We start from the raw sequence: 19581 nt of genomic DNA, 5'->3' as shown, positions 1-19581 counted from the left end.
ATGTAATCCAATTCTATTCAATACCAGGTCTTTATCTATGTAAAATCATCTTCCAGGCCATAAGGCCCATGAAGCCCACACTCTGGAAACTGCTATAATACAAGCAAAGTGCCACAGATTTGTACAAGCAGGAGAGATACATCTGGGTGGAGGGCAAGAAAAACTTCAAAGAGAAAATGACCTTTCAAGGACATTAAATAGTATCTAGGATTTCATCAGGCATGAAATTCAGAAAGAGCATTCCAGACTGCTGAATAAAGGGGTGAATGGGCAATAAGACCAAAAAGAAATATGGCTTCTAAATCATGAACGGCATGGAATATCATGCCATGGGCTTTGGATCCAAGCCTTCTTGTTTTCTTGAATGTTCTCCAAGTCAATGGATGCTCAAGGTTATATTTTTAGACTCCTCTACATGAGGGAGATAAGAAGATGTAGTCCAGGGTCTCTAGAAAAGGCTCATGGTGGGGCCGGGCACAGTGGCTCATGCCTGTAATCCCAGCACTTTGGGAGGCCAAGGCAGGTGGATTACCTGAAGTCAGGAGTTTGAAACCAACCTGACCAACATGATGAAACCCCGTCTCTACTAAAGATACAAAAATTAGCCAGGCATGGTGGCATGCACCTGTAATCCCAGCTACTCGGGAGGCTGAGGCAAGAGAATTGCTTCAACCCAGGAGGCGGAGGTTGCAGTGAGCCAAGATCACACCATTGCACTCCAGCCTGGGTGACAGAGCAAGATTTCAACTCAAAAAAGAAACAGTCCATGGTGACATGGGGACAGAGAGGATTATTAGAACTGGTGGTTCTTGACTTTTGTACCACTGAAGATCATTTTGCATTTTCTTTTGTGCATTTCTGACTTTGAAATATTTCAGTCTACTAAACTGCATGATTTAAGTCTTGATGACTGTCCTGTTTTCTTGACCACTGATATGCATCCTCCCCAGTCATCCTGAGAGACTGGTGCTGACTGCACTCAATTGCTCTGATTTCAGCCAGAAGTTAAGGAAGAGCCTTGACAGGGGAATTAGTGTTCTCGTTTGAGCAACCGTGTCATGAGGAACTCGGACTCCAAATCAAGGACTCTCAATGCTGAACCTGATTGTCCTGTTCTAGCTCCACACACGAGTATGAATTCAGGGCCTGTTCTCCAGGACCACCAACGATTTTACACCACACAGAACTGGTATGGAAATGGAAAAAGATAGCCTCGACTGTAATGTTTTAAAAGAAAGAAAGAAGAAGGCATCATGCTCTCAACTGCTTACTCTCTTCTTCATTTGGAAACCCATACATAAATATAAAGACTGTTCTTCCATTATAGACTGCAATGTAATCACAGAGAAGCAAATGCTGTTTGCGGGAGCTGCTTCCCACCTGCGGTGTTCCCAGGGTGTTCAATAACTCAATAACCTCACAATTGGTTGGTGGAATCACAGTGTAAGGCAATGTCACTGCAATGCAGCTGTAGAAAATGCCCAGCAGGGCCTCTCCAAGGATCTCCCATGAAGGCAGCAGTACTGGCCCCCGCAGAATCATCCAGGAAACAAGGCCCATCCTCGTACCTCCTCGGTGACAGTCACCCCCAATACACACAGGGCTTTGAGGCTTGCAGAGGGTTCCCAATCTCCTGAGCAAGAAGTGAAACAAGACACCTGAGTCCCAGTGAACTGAGATGACCTCCAAACTCCCACTGCCTAAAATAACCTCTTCTAGCCCTGCTCACCTCCTACCTGAAATTCACAGCTTCCTGCTCTGGCATAAGATTGTTTTACAAAAAACAAAAGTGCTACAAATTCATCGTGGCCTTGCCATGTTACAGTGAATGCCTTCTGAGTATGGGAGCTCCCACACATGGAAGCCTGTCTTCATTTCTAACTCCTACCTTACCCTTCAACCTCCTCACACTGCTCTTCAGCACTTTCTGAAGTTTGGTCTTCACTTTACTCTCCAGCTTTCTTCCCCACTACTCTTCTCTATACCCTCTGCTGAGACCCAAAGTCTGTCTCCTAAGGGAGTCCTGCCCCCGCCCGTTTGCCCTGGCTAAGCTTATTCTGGAGAACACCCTCCTCTCTATGATCCATCTCCTCCAGAAAGTGTCTTCTGAATTCCAGGCCATGGTGACCATATCCCTCACCTCGCATCCTCCCCCTTGGAAACACTGAGGAGGCAGCAAGTCCAGGGGAGGAGTGTGCCATGGTCCCTGCACTGCTCCCCTTATTGAATTCATTTCCCCCTGACACCCACAACCCATGTCGTATTTCCCAGACGCTGATTTTTTTTTTTTTACTTTAAGTTCCAGGATACATGTGCGGGATGTGCAGGTTTGTTACATAGGTAAACACCCACCATAGTGATTTGCTGGACCTCTCAACCCATCACCTCGGTATTAAGCCCAGCATGCATTAGCTTTTGTTCCTGATGCTTTCCCTCCCCCCGCACCTCCCCCTGCCAATAGGCTCCAGCGTGTGTTGTTCCCCTCCCGGTGTCCCTGTGGTCTCTCATTATTCAGCTCCCACTTATAAGTGAGAGCATGCAGTGTTTGGTTTTCTGTTCCTGTTTAAGTTTGCTGAGGATAATGGCTTCCAGCTCCATCCATGTCCCTGCAAAGGACATGAATAAATGCTGAATTTCTTATGAGCAGGGATTATGCCATCTTCCCTACTGCATACCCAGCACTTGATTCAGTACCTCCCCCAGTGGAGATACTCAAAGAATGTTGCCTGAATGAATAAATCACGAATCGAATATGCGAGTGAATACAGGCTTGGGAGTCAGATACACCTGGTTTCAAACCCTGACTCTACTGTTCCATAGCCTGTAACCTTGGGTAAGTCACTTGCACTCTCCAGGCTTTAGCTTCAACTTCATCATCTGCAACATCTACAAGAGAGTCAGAATACTCCCGAGGAGTTGTTGGTAGAGATTAAATCACATAATGCACACTAAACTCTTAGCACAAGCCTAGAGCAATAAAAGCATTCAATAGATGATACCCATAGCTGTGGACCTTGAACCTCAACTGTATGCCAGGCACTGAGATAGGCAGTGGGGATTCTGCAGTCATTAAAATACAGGGCCTGCTTTGTATTTTAATTACTGTGTTTATGTAAATCTTATCTTCCCAGTTAATGATGGAAGAGTACGTTCATTTTGTTAAATAGTTTATATTAATGATCTCCTGTGATCTTCACAATAACCCCATAAATTAGGCACATTTAACAGATTAGGAAACTAAGGCCAAAGAGTTAACCAACTTGGCTAAAGTCATACAGCTCACAAGGGACCAAATAGACACTTGAAAACATACTATCTGCCTCCAAAGATCCCTTAATCTCAACACCAAGCACTCCTCTTATCTCTAACAACCTGTTATTTACCTTTTCCCACCAGGGGTACCACTTTATGTTACCATAGCATCTATAAAACACAATTGGTTTGTGAGTGATGAGGTAGAATATACACCTATGGGGAGAGAGATAAGGTGTGTAGAGGTGAACAGTAAAGCAGGATGACTGGTTTTCAGATGAACTCTTATGAACTCTTTTCTCTGCAATTGCCATGGTACCTGGCTTACAGCGTGTTAAGTGAATGAACACCTGGAAAGAAGAGACCCAAGAAATTACCAGATTGTAGATCCTGAGTAATCAAAAGAAACTTAATGACTGAAGGAATTGGGAAGCTGAGGCAGGACAAACAATGAAATGGAACACGACCAAAGCTGAGCTTCATGTGAGAAGAGCTGGTTTTAACCCATCTTGCTCACTTGTCTCACTGTTGAACAGTAGGCAAACCCTAGCCTCAGGTCTCTCATTGCTAAAACAGGACACCAAAGACTTGACCTTCCAAGCTTGTTGGAACACTAAGAGACTCCAAGATTTCTGAAAGTGCTTTTTAAAAAGTTAAAAAGGCAAATTTTGAGGATGATATTTTAAATGTATTTCTTATAGAACTAAAACTGTGACATGGTAAAAAGTACCACATCAATTGTTCAAGAAGCAGGATTTGCGTCCTAGCTTTCCTTCCCTGGGCTAGTTTGCTTCCTGAGCAAACTCCTTAACCTCCTGGAGTCTTTTTCCCTATCTATAAGACCAGGGACGTGAACATTAACTCCTCAGGGTTGGCCTGAGTGCTAAATATGAAGATGGATACAGTAGCTCATTCTATGTCTATGTTATCATATCTGGGATTGTCTGCAACTGTGTTTTGTTAATTTGTTAAGTTTATTCTATAAATAATAAATCCTTCCCTATTGCTCTCCTAACAGAAGACAGCATGATTTACCATAAATGGTCCAAACTTTAGGATCAGATAGAACTCCCTTGGGATCTCAACTCTAATCCTTCCTAGCTGGGTGCAGGCAAGTTACTGCCCCTCTGTGTCTCTTCATCTTTAAAGCAAAAATGATAACACTACCTCATTTCTCTTTTTTAAAATGGAGATGATATTAAGTGCACAAAACATATATTTATTAAGTATCGATCATGTGTAATAATTTCTTATCAAGGAGCTTATATAAAGAAAGAATTTATGTAAGTTTTTGATTAAGTTTTGTTCTATTGATAGTGAACCTCAAACCTTATAGAACGAAGAATTACTCTGGGAGCAACTTGGCTCTCCATCAAGGGTTGTGCTGGGGACTTGAGATCTTTCCTTGCCATTCTCTAAATGACCAAAAGACAAGAATGGATTTTCTATTCCCAGGAAACATGTTTTGTTGATGCACTAATAACCCAGCCACTGGAAATTCAGGTCAGGGATTTGGGGGAAAAACAGAAGCAACTACTATCAGCCTTTGGGGAACCCAATGTTAAACTCAAGCTTTTAAAACAGCTTCTGAAATCTAAAAGAAAACTGCCTTTAATGAGTGCCGGCAACCAGGATCCCAGAAGAGATTGGAGAAACGATATTGTGTTTTTATCTGCATTGTTGGCTTTGGAAAGTGGCCGGAGGCCTCAAAGGCTCAGATCGCCAGTCTCACAGTCAGCTGTCAACTATATGCTCAGAGGCACGAGCTCTAATGTCTCTGGGGGACCTCCCTGACCTTTTCTGCCTGAAGCCTAAGATGCTACCAGGAAGGAAGGATTTTGGCAGCCCCAAGGAAGTGCAGGACACAGACAGAGTTTAGGGATCCTGGTAGGAGAGGAAGAGTAGACGTAGAGCCTCAGTAGTAACAACAGTTGAGTCATAATATAATAACAACTAGTAGTAATAACAATTGAGTACTTCCTCTGTGCCAGGCACTATGTTAAGTGTTCCTTGCGCATGACTACACAACATCCCAGTAGTGGTACTATTACCATCATTTTACAGATAAGAAAAATAAAGTTTGGAGATGTTCAGTAACTTTGTCAAGGTCATACATTAGTAAGTAAGAAATCCAGAACTTGAATTCCAGAGCCCACATTCTTAGTCACTATGCACCACTGCCTATATGTTTATTAAATGAGTGAGGATTTACCTCTTGAGTATAAGTTTTGCTTCCATGAGCAAGCAAAAGCCAATTATACTGTAGATCTCTTAAATACTACTGTCTAAGTAGAAAGGGACCTGGAAGTTTGATCCGTCCTAAGATATTGAATCTCCTCTGAACTCTTCTTACCAAGTGATCACTCAATACTTGCTTTCATACATTTAATGACACAGACTTTAACTATCCTAGAAGATATCCCCTTCACCTTTCAACAGCTTTGGCTATAGGAATTCCTATATTAAGCTGAAATGTCTACCCACTGGTCATATATCTGCCCTTTGGATGGCACATAACAAATTTAATCCTTCTTCACATAGCAGCCCTCTAAGTACTCTGGAAACAATCATTCTGGTCCCTTGAAATATATTACCTCTACCTTCCTCCACTAACCCCACCCCCCCAATAAAGAATTAAGGCATTTACTTACTTGTTCATGCTCTGAATAAACAATTATGAATCGCTCATGGTAGGTTTATCTGAGTATCTACCTAGTTATTCTAGGAGAGAAAATAAAAATACACACAAATGATTACATTATAAGGTAGAAACTTATAAAACTGTAAGGATACTGGAAAGAGTGCTATGCAAGTTCAGAAGATAGTGTTTTTTTAGCTGGGTGATATGTGCAGATGATGTAGAAGAGATGCTGTTTGGGCTGTCTCTTAAAGTATGAGATATACATATTTTAGAGATGGAGTGTTGCTATGTTCCCTAGGCTGGTTTCAAACTCCTGGCCTCAAGCAATCCTCAATCCTCCCACCTCAGCCTCTCAAAGTGCTGGGATTATAGGCATGAGCCACCATGCCTGGCCAAGCATTAGAAATATTACTGATCATCTGTTGTAGCAAATAACTGGATAATCGTAGGGTTATGAGATGCTGTAATAATATGAGGGCACTGACCTTGGAGCGGATCTGCTACACTGTTGCTATATCTCACTGCCCCTCATTTTTCTCATCTGTAAAATAAAACTTGTAACATCTGCCCTGACCATCCCTGAGGTGCCATAAGGATGAAGTGCAAGATGACGATGAAAGGGAATTGCTACGAGGTGTGCAGGGAATTGTTAAACCCTGTTTTCCTAGGCTTGAAGATTAACCTGACACTTACACAACTTGGTGAGAGCTGGGGAATCAGAAGACACATGTTTGGTGAGAGCCTTCCAATCCAGCACAAGCAGAGGAAGAAGAAAAACAAATGCCAGAGCCAAGCAACATGGCCTAAGTGTGAGCCAAGACAACCAAATAACAGCCCCAGTTCCTCGGCACCATTTCATTCAGAATAATCCTATAAGACGTGATCAAAGAAAGGATCAACAGCTCAAACATATTACCAGCTACCTAAGCATTTAGAGGAGAAGGCCCACTGAGAGATTAAGACACTTAGGACATGTCTGAGAGGTTTTCCTGCAGTTAGAGCTTCACTAATTGATATCCAAGCATCAGCAACTCTTCCATCTGGCTCGTTATTACCGCCACCTAACAAATAAGAGCTTGATCTCATCCAGAGTCAAGGGCCCAAAGCAGAGAGCTGGGGGAGGGGCATGGTGAGGTTTTTTTTTCAAGGTCATGCAAGACACCCTTTCACCTCTAATCAGGCTACACAGATACACTCTCGGGTTTGTACAAGTCACATGTCCACATAGTCAATCAACCATCAACAGGCATTTCTGAAGTACTGTATGAATCACAGCTATCTTGGGTGTAAGGGTGAGACAAATCCAACTAAAACTAGCTTAAGCACAAAATAAATTAATTGGTGCATTAAATCAAAAAGGCCAGATGAGATTGTGGTTTGAGGCTGACTGGATGTAGGCTCTGAAACAATCAAACAATATTATCTAGCATCTATTAATACCTCTCTCCAACTCCCAATTCTGAGTGCCTCAGTATTGGCTTTATCCTTTTTGTTTTGTTTACAGTGGGTGGGGGTATGGTTTATGAATAGTGGGCTCCCCTACTTACATCCTCAAAGTGGTAAGTCTTAAAAGAAAAATGAAGTGAAACTTTTTCCAACAAAAGACTCAGAATTAACTGTGATTGGATAGATTCAGGTCACATGTTTATTCCTGAGCAATAAACATGTTTATTGGGTGTTTAGGGGGTGGAGTATATCGACTGAGCAGTCCTGTATTAGGCATGCGAGATCTTTGGCTAATCCTACCAACAGAGGATGAAAAAGGGGTGCTCTTCACGGAAAATCCAGATACTATTATCAGAAGAATGACAAGTGTATGCTAGGAGAAAAAAAAAAAAGCAAAACAAAAATCCAGAGGTCAATTCTCAAAACTCTTGTGGTGGAAACCCAAAAAGGAAATCCACAATAAGATCATATTTTGTTATCAAGAAAATTATTCTTTAATTGAGAGGATTTGCCCCATGTAAAATTAATAGAAAACCTAATTATAACTAATGATCTAAAATGTACAATACAGATCAAAAGTCTAAAAACAATGATGTTAAGGATTAAAAGTGCAGGCTTGAGGTTAAGTCTTTTTTTTATTTTTTTTATTTATTATTATTATTATACTTTAAGTTCTAGGGTACATGTGCATAACGTGCAGGTTTGTTACATATGTATACTTGTGCCATGTTGCTGTGCTGCACCCATCAACTCGTCAGCATCCATCAACTCGTCATTTACATCAGGTAAAACTCCCAATGCAATCCCTCCCCCCGCCCCCTCCCCATGATAGGCCCCGGTGTGTGATGTCCCCCTTCCCGAGTCCAAGTAATCTCATTGTTCAGTTCCCACCTATGAGTGAGAACATGCGGTGTTTGGTTTTCTGTTCTTGTGATAGTTTGCTAAGAATGATGGTTTCCAGCTGCATCCATGTCCCTACAAAGGACACAAACTCATCCTTTTTGATGGCTGCATAGTATTCCATGGTGTATATGTGCCACATTTTCTTAATCCAGTCTGTCACTGATGTACATTTGGGTTGATTCCAAGTCTTTGCTATTGTGAATAGTGCAGCAATAAACATACATGTGCATGTGTCTTTATAGCACCATGATTTATAATCCTTTGGGTATATACCCAGTAATGGGATGGCTGGGTCATATGGTACATCTAGTTCTAGATCCTTGAGGAATCGCCATACTGTTTTCCATAATGGTTGAACTAGTTTATAATCCCACCAACAGTGTAAAAGTGTTCCTATTTCTCCACATCCTCTCCAGCACCTGTTGTTTCCTGACTTTTTAATGATCGCCATTCTAACTGGTGTGAGATGGTATCTCATTGTGGTTTTGATTTGCATTTCTCTGATGGCCAGTGATGATGAGCATTTTTTCATGTGTCTGTTGGCTGTATGAATGTCTTCTTTTGAGAAATATCTGTTCATATCCTTTGCCCACTTTTTGATGGGGTTGTTTGTTTTTTTCTTGTAAATTTGTTGGAGTTCTTTGTAGGTTCTGGATATTAGCCCTTTGTCAGATGAGTAGATTGCAAAAATTTTCTCCCATTCTGTAGGTTGCCTGTTCACTCTGATGGTAGTTTCTTTTGCTGTGCAGAAGCTCTTTAGTTTAATGAGATCCCATTTGTCAATTTTGGCTTTTGCTGCCGTTGCTTTTGGTGTTTTAGACATGAAGTCTTTGCCCATGCCTATGTCCTGAATGGTACTACCTAGGTTTTCCTCTAGGATTTTTATGGTATTGGGTCTAACATTTAAGTCTCTAATCCATCTTGAATTAATTTTTGTATAAGGAGTAAGGAAAGGATCCAGTTTCAGCTTTCTACTTATGGCTAGCCAATTTTCCCAGCACCATTTATTAAATAGGGAATCCTTTCCCCATTTCTTGTTTCTCTCAGGTTTGTCAAAGATCAGATGGCTGTAGATGTGTGGTATTATTTCTGAGGACTCTGTTCTGTTCCATTGGTCTATATCTCTGTTTTGGTACCAGTACCATGCTGTTTTGGTTACTGTAGCCTTGTAGTATAGTTTGAAGTCAGGTAGCGTGATGCCTCCAGCTTTGTTCTTTTGACTTAGGATTGTCTTGGAGATGCGGGCTCTTTTTTGGTTCCATATGAACTTTAAAGCAGTTTTTTCCAATTCTGTGAAGAAACTCATTGGTAGCTTGATGGGGATGGCATTGAATCTATAAATTACCTTGGGCAGTATGGCCATTTTCACGATATTGATTCTTCCTATCCATGAGCATGGTATGTTCTTCCATTTGTTTGTGTCCTCTTTGATTTCACTGAGCAGTGGTTTGTAGTTCTCCTTGAAGAGGTCCTTTACATCCCTTGTCAGTTGGATTCCTAGGTATTTTATTCTCTTTGAAGCAATTGTGAATAGAAGTTCATTCCTGATTTGGCTCTCTGTTTGTCTGTTACTGGTGTATAAGAATGCTTGTGATTTTTGCACATTAATTTTGTATCCTGAGACTTTGCTGAAGTTGCTTATCAGCTTAAGGAGATTTTGGGCTGAGACAATGGGGTTTTCTAAATATACAATCATGTCATCTGCAAACAGGGACAATTTGACTTCTTCTTTTCCTAACTGAATACCCTTTCTCTTGCCTAATTGCCCTAGCCAGAACTTCCAACACTATGTTGAATAGGAGTGGTGAGAGAGGGCATCCCTGTCTTGTGCCAGTTTTCAAAGGGAATTTTTCCAGTTTTTGCCCATTCAGTATGATATTGGCTGTGGGTCTGTCATAAATAGCTCTTATTATTTTGAGGTACGTTCCATCAATACCAAATTTATTGAGCGTTTTTAGCATGAAGGGCTGTTGAATTTTGTCAAAAGCCTTTTCTGCATCCATTGAGATAATCATGTGGTTCTTGTCTTTGGTTCTGTTTATATGCTGGATTATGTTTATTGATTTGCGAATGTTGAACCAGCCTTGCATCCCAGGGATGAAGCCCACTTGAACATGGTGGATAAGCTTTTTGATGTGCTTCTGAATCCGGTTTGCCAGTATTTTATTGAGGATTTTTGCATCAATGTTCATCAGGGATATTGGTCTAAAATTCTCTTTTTTTGTTGTGTCTCTGCCAGGCTTTGGTATCAGGATGATGTTGGCCTCATAAAATGAGTTAGGGAGGATTCCCTCTTTTTCTATTGATTGGAATAGTTTCAGAAGGAATGGTACCAGCTCCTCCTTGTACCTCTGGTAGAATTCAGCTGGGAATCCATCTGGTCCTGGACTTTTTTTGGTTGGTAGGCTATTAATTATTGCCTCAATTTCAGAGCCTGCTATTGATCTATTCAGGGATTCAACTTCTTCCTGGTTTAGTCTTGGAAGAGTGTAAGTGTCCAGGAAATTATCCATTTCTTCTAGATTTTCTAGTTTATTTGCGTAGAGGTGTTTATAGTATTCTCTGATGGTAGTTTGTATTTCTGTGGGGTCGGTGGTGATATCCCCTTTATCATTTTTTATTGCGTCAATTTGATTCTTCTCTCTTTTCTTCTTTATTAGTCTTGCTAGCGGTCTGTCAATTTTGTTAATCTTTTCAAAAAACCAACTCCTGGATTCATTGATTTTTTGGAGGGTTTTTTGTGTCTCTATCTCCTTCAGTTCTGCTCTGATCTTAGTTATTTCTTGCCTTCTGCTAGCTTTTGAATATGTTTGCTCTTGTTTCTCTAGTTCTTTTAATTGTGATGTTAGAGTGTCAATTTTAGATCTTTCCTGCTTTCTCTTGTGGGCATTTAGTGCTATAAATTTCCCTCTACACACTGCTTTAAATGTGTCCCAGAGATTCTGGTATGTTGTATCTTTGTTCTCATTGGTTTCAAAGAACATCTTTATTTCTGCCTTCATTTCGTTATGTACCCAGTAGTCATTCAGGAGCAGGTTGTTCAGTTTCCATGTAGTTGAGCGGTTTTGATTGAGTTTCTTAGTCCTGAGTTCTAGTTTGATTGCACTGTGGTCTGAGAGACAGTTTGTTATAATTTCTGTTCTTGTACATTTGCTGAGGAGTGCTTTACTTCCAATTATGTGGTCAATTTTGGAATAAGTGCGATGTGGTGCTGAGAAGAATGTATATTCTGTTGATTTGGGGTGGAGAGTTCTATAGATGTCTATCAGGTCTGCTTGCTGCAGAGATGAGTTCAATTCCTGGATATCCTTGTTAACTTTCTGTCTCGTTGATCTGTCTAATGTTGACAGTGGAATGTTGAAGTCTCCCATTATTATTGTATGGGAGTCTAAGTCTCTTTGTAAGTCTCTAAGGACTTGTTTTATGAATCTGGGTGCTCCTGTATTGGGTGCACATATATTTAGGATAGTTAGCTCTTCCTGTTGAATTGATCCCTTTACAATTATGTAATGGCCTTCTTTGTCTCTTTTGATCCTTGATGGTTTAAAGTCTGTTTTATCAGAGACTAGTATTGCAACCCCCGCTTTTTTTTGTTCTCCATTTGCTTGGTAAATCTTCCTCCATTCCTTTATTTTGAGCCTATGTATGTCTCTGCGTGTGAGATGGGTCTCCTGAATACAGCAGACTGATGGGTCTTGACTCTTTATCCAATTTGCCAGTCTGTGTCTTTTAATTGGAGCATTTAGTCCATTTACATTTAAGGTTAATATTGTTATGTGTGAACTTGATCCTGCCATTATGATATTAACTGGTTATTTTGCTCGTTAGTTGATGCAGTTTCTTCCTAGCCTCGATGGTCTTTACATTTTGGCATGTTTTTGCAATGGCTGGTACCGGTTGTTCCTTTCCATGTTTAGTGCTTCCTTCAGAGTCTCTTGTAAGGCAGGCCTAGTGGTGACAAAATCTCTAAGCATTTGCTTATCTGTAAAGGATTTTATTTCTCCTTCACTTATGAAACTTAGTTTGGCTGGATATGAAATTCTGGGTTTAAAATTCTTTTCTTTAAGAATGTTGAATATTGGCCCCCACTCTCTTCTGGCTTGGAGAGTTTCTGCCTAGAGATCTGCTGTTAGTCCTATGGGCTTCCCTTTGTGGGTAACCCAACCTTTCTCTCTGGCTGCCCTTAAGATTTTTTCCTTCATTTCAACTTTGGTGAATCTGGCAATTATGTGTCTTGGAGTTGCTCTTCTCGAGGAGTATCTTTGTGGCGTTCTCTGTATTTCCTGGATTTGAATGCTGGCCTGCCCTACTAGGTTGGGGAAGTTCTCCTGGATGATATCCTGAAGAGTGTTTTCCAACTTGGTTCCATTTTCCCCCTCACTTTCAGGCACCCCAATCAGACGTAGATTTGGTCTTTTTACATAATCTCATACTTCTTGCAGGCTTTGTTCATTTCTTTTTCTTTTTTTTTTCTTTTGGTTTCACTTCTTGCTTCATTTCGTTCATGTGATCCTCAATCACTGATACTCTTTCTTCCAGTTGATCGAGTCGGTTACTGAAGCTTGTGCATTTGTCACGTATTTCTCGTGTCATGGTTTTCATCTCTTTCATTTCGTTTATGACCTTCTCTGCATTAATTACTCTAGCCATCAATTCTTCCACTTTTTTTTCAAGATTTTTAGTTTCTTTGCGCTGGGTACATAATTCCTCCTTTAGCTCTGAGAAGTTTGATGGACTGAAGCCTTCTTCTCTCATCTCGTCAAAGTCATTCCCCGTCAAGCTTTGATCCGTTGCTGGCGATGAGCTGCGCTCCTTTGCTGGGGGAGATGTGCTCTTATTTTTTGAATTTCCAGCTTTTCTGCCCTGCTTTTTCCCCATCTTTGTGGTTTTATCTGCCTCTGGTCTTTGATGATGATGGTGACGTACTGATGGGGTTTTGGTGTAGGTGTCCTTCCTGTTTGATAGTTTTCCTTCTAACAGTCAGGACCCTCAGCTGTAGGTCTGTTGGAGCTTGCTTGAGGTCCACTCCAGACCCTGTTTGCCTGGGTGTCAGCAGCAGAGGCTGCAGAAGATAGAATATTGCTGAACAGCGAGTGTACCTGTCCGATTCTTGCTTTGGAGGCTTCCTCTCAGGGGTGTACTCCACCCTGTGAGGTGTGGGGTGTCAGACTGCCCCTAGTGGAGGATGTCTCCCAGTTAGGCTACTCAGGGGTCAGGGACCCACTTGAGCAGGCAGTCTGTCCCTTCTCAGATCTCAACCTCCGTGTTGGGAGATCCACTGCTCTCTTCAAAGCTGTCAGACAGAGTCGTTTGCGTCTGCAGAGGTTTCTGCTGCTTTTGTTGTTGTTTAGCTGTGCCCTGTCCCCAGAGGTGGAGTCTACAGAGACAGGCAGGTTTCCTTGAGCTGCTGTGAGCTCCACCCAGTTCGAGTTTCCCAGCGGCTTTGTTTACCTACTTAAGCCTCAGCAATGGCGGGCGCCCCTCCCCCAGCCTCGCTGCTGCCTTGCGGTTAGATTGCAGACTGCTGTGCTAGCAATGAGGGAGGCTCCGTGGGCGTGGGACCCTCCCAGCCAGGAGTGGGATATAATCTGCTGGTGTGCCTGTTTGCTTAAAGCACAGTATTGGGGTGGGAGTTACCCGATTTTCCAGGTGTTGTGTGTCTCAGTTCCCCTGGCTAGGAAAAGGGATTCCCTTTCCCCTTGCACTTCCCAGGTGAGGCGATGCCTCGCCCTGCTTCAGCTCTCGCTGGTCGGGCTGCAGCAGCTGACCAGCACCAATCGTCCGGCACTCCCTAGTGAGATGAACCCAGTACCTCAGTTGAAAATGCAGAAATCACCGGTCTTCTGTGTCGCTCGCGCTGGGAGTTGGAGACTGGAGCTGTTCCTATTTGGCCATCTTGCTCCGCCCCCCCAAGGTTAAGTCTTAATACCACCAGTTACCTGCTGTAACTGAACAAGACAATCTCTCTCTGTGCCTTAAGCATTATTCCTCTATAAACTGGGGACAATAATAGACTCTACTCCATAGAGTTATTGTGATAATTTCATGAGAGAGTGTATCAGAAGCATGAAATACAGTGCAAGTCACAGTGTAAATAAATCTTGTAAAATTTTATTCATTCATTAATGCTTACTATGTGCCAAGAACTACTACAGACACTAGTAATAGATTGGGGAAGAAGAAAGTCCCTGTTACTGTGCTGCTTATATTCTAAAATGAAAAAGTAAATACATAAATGAACAAAAATTAGGTAAGGATGATTGCTGTAAAGAAAAATTAAGCAGAATGAATAGTAGTGATGGGGAAAGTACTTCAGGAAGAAGAGTAAGAGGTTTTATCGAGGAGGTATCATTTTAACTGAGATCTGAATGACAAGAAGAACCAACTGTGTGAATATCTGTATCTGTAGCTTGGAAACAAGAATGAACAAAAGTCTATGGCTTGGTAAGAGATGGGGAGAATGGCAGGAAGTGTCGTCAGAGAGGGGGGTCAGGGCTGAACATATAAATCCTATGGGCAATTGTATTTCATTATAAGTATAAAGACAATTCAATGCAAACACTAACTGTGTGAAGAATGAACTCTGGGTTGGATGTAAAACTAGAAGTGACAGCTAGAGAAAAAAAATTCTTGATGGAAGAAAAAGAATAGAAAGTAATAGCTGATCCCTGAAGAAAGCATAAGGTGAGCAGGCAAAAAGACCAAAAGTGAGCCAGTTGAGGGAATCCATGGGTATAGTGCAGAGTAATGGGGACCTTCCAGTGTCTCCTCATTGCCTCCTGGTTATGAAGGAGTAGTTTGGCTCTGACAAACATTGAGAACAACTATAACAATCGCATCAAAAATGAAATCAGATGTTTGAAGGCAATGGGGAGCAACCATAACTTGAAGAGCCACAGAGAAGGAAAATACATCAAAGTGGATCCTAAATTGGTGCTTTCTTCACTCAGGACATTTTCTGACCTCAGTACAGAGCAAAAGAGCAAAACAGAAAGCAGTGGCCTAGATCTCACAGCAGTTTCACTGGGATGGAAGACAAAAAATTAATTAAATGCAGCCAAAAATTGAGGAGCCAATATCCCCCCGCAAAACACACACACACACACACACACACACACACACACACACACACAGAAAAAGTGAGCTCAACATTCTGCATGCAATTCCTCATAATGCATTTGCCAAATTCTCAGCTGCACATACACGTTGTCAGAGGCCGAGGAGCCAAGCAAACATAGCTAATAACCTCCTCTAGGAGGTGGAGCTAATTTGCCTCTCCTTGAGTGTGAGCTGGACTTAATGGCTCAACCTCCAAAAGAACAGAATATGGGAATAGAAAAAATGTAACTTTGTTTATAGTAGAGAAACCTGGCAAACATACTACCTAAACCAAATGATCAAGTTTATCATCAATAGTGATAAGTTATGTTGATGTCAAGAATCCCCACAATATCACTTCATCTCTGTGATACTCTTCCAAAAACTCATAACCTCAGTCTAGTCAAAAGAAAATCATCAGACAAAACCAAATTCAAAATTGAGTGTCATTCTATGAAATACCTGACCAGCACTCTTCAAAACTCTGAAGGTCATGAAAAACAAGGAAAGACTGATAATCTGTCACCATTTTTAGGAAACCAAAGAGAAACAATGACTAAATGTAATGTGGTACCCTGCCTTTATTTGATCTTAAGACAGTAAGAAAAACAATAAGAAAAAAACTGTCCCAATATCGATTTTTTAATTTTGGCTAATGTACCACATTATATAAGATGTTAACATTAGGAGAAATTGGGTGAAGGATATATAAGAACTTTTCTGTACATCTAAAAATAAAACAAAATGAATGACAGTGATGGGAGGGATATTTCAGGGAGGAAGGTCAGAGACAGCTTCATTACAAGACATAATAAACATATTTTTTAAAAAGCAACTTCTAAGGATTGAAAAGCTTAGCAATGATTTTGGCAGTCTCACAGAGTTGAGGGAACAGAAATCGGAAGTCAGGGCCCACCAAAGAGAAAGGCAGAGAATTGGCTTTCAATTAAGACCCTAATAGGCTATGCTCATGGAATAAGGTAAATCAGAAAGAGACATCCTCAGGAAGCCTGAAACACAACTTAAAATCATCTTAATCCATGATTAAATCAAGGTGATCTGTCCATACTCTCTCTGCCAACCCAAAGGAAATTTAATCTTTCCCAGAAGATGACATGATCCAGTGCCACTATAATTTTTCATATACAATGTAAGGCAGTCACTCAAAAAATACCAACTATATCAGTAAACAGATACAAATGAACAAAATCTATGATAAAAAATCAAGCGATAGAAACATACCAATAGATGACCCATATTTTAGAATTACCAGACAGGAAATTTAATCAGGATTAATGCACTCCAGAAAATTGGTAAAAAGATGAGGAATGTCACCAGAGAACAAGAATCCATTTTAAAGAGAAAAGAAAAGAAGAAGCAAGTGGTAACACTACAGCTGGAAATTAAAACAATTGAAATTAATATTTAATTAATTTAATAATTAAAATTAATTTAACAAGTGTAAAATCAGATCAAACACAGCAAAAGAGAAGATTGGTAGAAAAAGTAGAGAAGATCGAGATTGGTGCAGAGAGAAGAAAAGAGAATAAAAAATGCAGAAAAGTGCATTAACAGCATACAAGACACAAGGAAAAAGCCTAACATATGTGCAATTGGAGTTCTAAGTGGAGAGGAGAGAATAAAGAAAAAGCAATAATGAAATGATGATTAGTGATGAAATACATCAAGGCACAAATTCAAAAAAGCTCTATAAGCCCCAAGTAAGATTTTGTAAAGAAAATCAAACGTAGGTATAGCACATAAAACTCATAAAAACCAAAGACATAAAAATCCTTAAAACCACCAGGGGGAAAAAATGAATAATTATCTTAAAAGGATCAAAAATAAGACTAACTGCTGACTTTTCAAAGATACGATGTCAGCCAGAAAACAATGGGATAACATTATTCAACAGTATACTTCTAAATACCTCTAAAATGAAAGAATAAAGCAGAGTGGATACCAGAAAATATTTTGAACTGAATAATATTGAAAATATATCTTATCACAATTTGTGGAATGCAGCTGAAACAAAGGTCAGAAAAAAAGATATATGAAAATAAGGAAGGTTGAAACTTAATTATCTAAGCATCCATCTCAAGAAGTCAGAAAAAGATAACCAAATTAAACCCCCAAAAAATGCATAAGTTGAGAGCAAAATAAATGGAATAGAAAACAAATTTATAATATAGAAAAGAATTTCTAAGTTGGTTACATGAAGTGACCAATACAATGGCTAATGACCTAGAAAAAGATAATCAATAAAAAAGGAAAAGTACACATTACCAATATAACAAAAAAGAATACATCACTGCAGATTCTGTAGACTAACAAAATAGGAGGATTATAAAAAATTTTATACAAATGTAAATTTTAAATAAAACGGACAAATGCCTACAAAAATACAACTTACTAAAACCAATACATGAACAAGTACAATCAGAATAGTTCTATATATATTAAATAAATTGAACCTTAAAATATAAACCCTCCACTAAGAAATTTCCAGATGGCTTCACCAATGAACACTCCCAAACATTGAAAGAAGAAATAGCACAACTTTGCGTGGATGTTTGTAAAGAATAGAAAAGAAAAAACATTCACAACTTGAGGATGCCACCATAATCTTTATACCAAAACCTGAAAAAGACATTTTTAAAAAAGGAAAGTTACAGGTCGATCCCCCCTCAAGAACAAAGATTATTTACTCCATTTAGTCATAAGCAAGCAAAATGAAAGTAACAGAAATCAGAATAATATTAATAGATATCTTTGGCAGATAATGACCGGGAGGAGATAAGAGGCAGGCCTCTAGCGTCCTCATAATGTTCTATGTGAGTGCTCATTTTGTAAATAATTTATCAAAATGTATGTATTTATGTGTATTTCAATATTAAAGGGTTTTTAAGTATGCAGTACAGGAATCTCCTTTATCACCTCCTTCCTTCCAATGACACTGATTATGCTTTTCTTGTGCTACCATTTTCCAAAGTTCCTAACACACAGACAGTACTTAATAAATATTTATTTTAAAATGAATGAACAAATCTTTATTTAGACATGCAAAACTTCAGCACAGTGTCAGACACACAACCAGTGTTCAAGATATATGTGTTTTTTAAATAAATGAACAAGGCTTTGAGTGAATGAACAAACTCAGTAAAAGTGTGTCCTGTGTCAAGCCTTCTTAATCACAAAAGTCTTTGTGGACACAGTAGGAGATGAGAGACCCAATGAGAAAAATCTGACTGGGCTGGATGCAATGGCTCACACCGTAATCCCAACACTTCGGGAGGCCAAGGCAGGCAGATCACCTGAGGTCAGGAATTCGAGACTAGCCTGGCCAACATGTTGAAATCCCATCTCTACTAAAAATACAAAATTAGCCAGGCAAGGCGGTGCACATCTATAATCCCAGCTACTTGGAGGCAGGAGAATCGCCTGAACCTTGTAGGTGGAGGTTGCAGTGAGCAGAGACCACGCCACTGCACTCCAGCCTGGGAAACAAGAGCGAAACTCCATCTCAGAAAAAAAAAAAGAGAGAAAGAAAGAAAAACTAACTGAATAAAGATAAAATAACATGTAAGGGCAGATGAGAAGAAAGTAGAAAAAAGAGGCAGAGATAGTTTGAGAGAAAGATGGAAATGAAGCACAGGGAGATCGCTAAAAGTCTCTTACGAACAGTAAGCTGTTAGAGCACCAAGTACAAGTATAGGCTTGACTACAAAAGAAAACTGGGGAGTCTCTGGTCTCTGAGCAGGTCAGCTTTGATATGAAGCATTTTTCATCACAGATCGTACCTCCTCTTCTTTTATTTTAGGTATCACAGAAAAAAAGGTAGGGAACCATGACCTGAAAGATTAAGAGTCCTCCAATCTAGATTCAGTTTTGTTGTGATATCTTAAGCCAGTCATTCCCCTTTCCTGGACCCTGAGTAGCTAGTAAAATGGGAGGAAAGGTCTCTTCGTATTTTATGCATCTATTCTTTACAACTAAAATTCTTCTGGTGTCACTGAGATCCCCTAAGTAGTTCTGGGGTCCCTTCTTTAAAGCATAAAGAACAGATAATTGCTTTGCAAAAAAAAAAGTAACAAGAGCACTCTGGATTAGGATTAGAAACAGCTGGCAGCAAGCCTCTAATTCTTTGGAGAAAAGACTCTTCCACAGTACCATTTTCAGGCCTTTATTCATCATACTACAACACAATTAGGTAAGCTGCTCAGTTGTTCCAAATATCTCTC

Source organism: Macaca mulatta, chromosome 6 (assembly GCF_049350105.2).
Source record: "Macaca mulatta isolate MMU2019108-1 chromosome 6, T2T-MMU8v2.0, whole genome shotgun sequence".
Taxonomy (NCBI): domain Eukaryota; kingdom Metazoa; phylum Chordata; class Mammalia; order Primates; family Cercopithecidae; genus Macaca; species Macaca mulatta.
The sequence above is the reverse complement of the archived record's forward strand: the minus strand, read 5'-3'. Positions refer to the sequence as shown.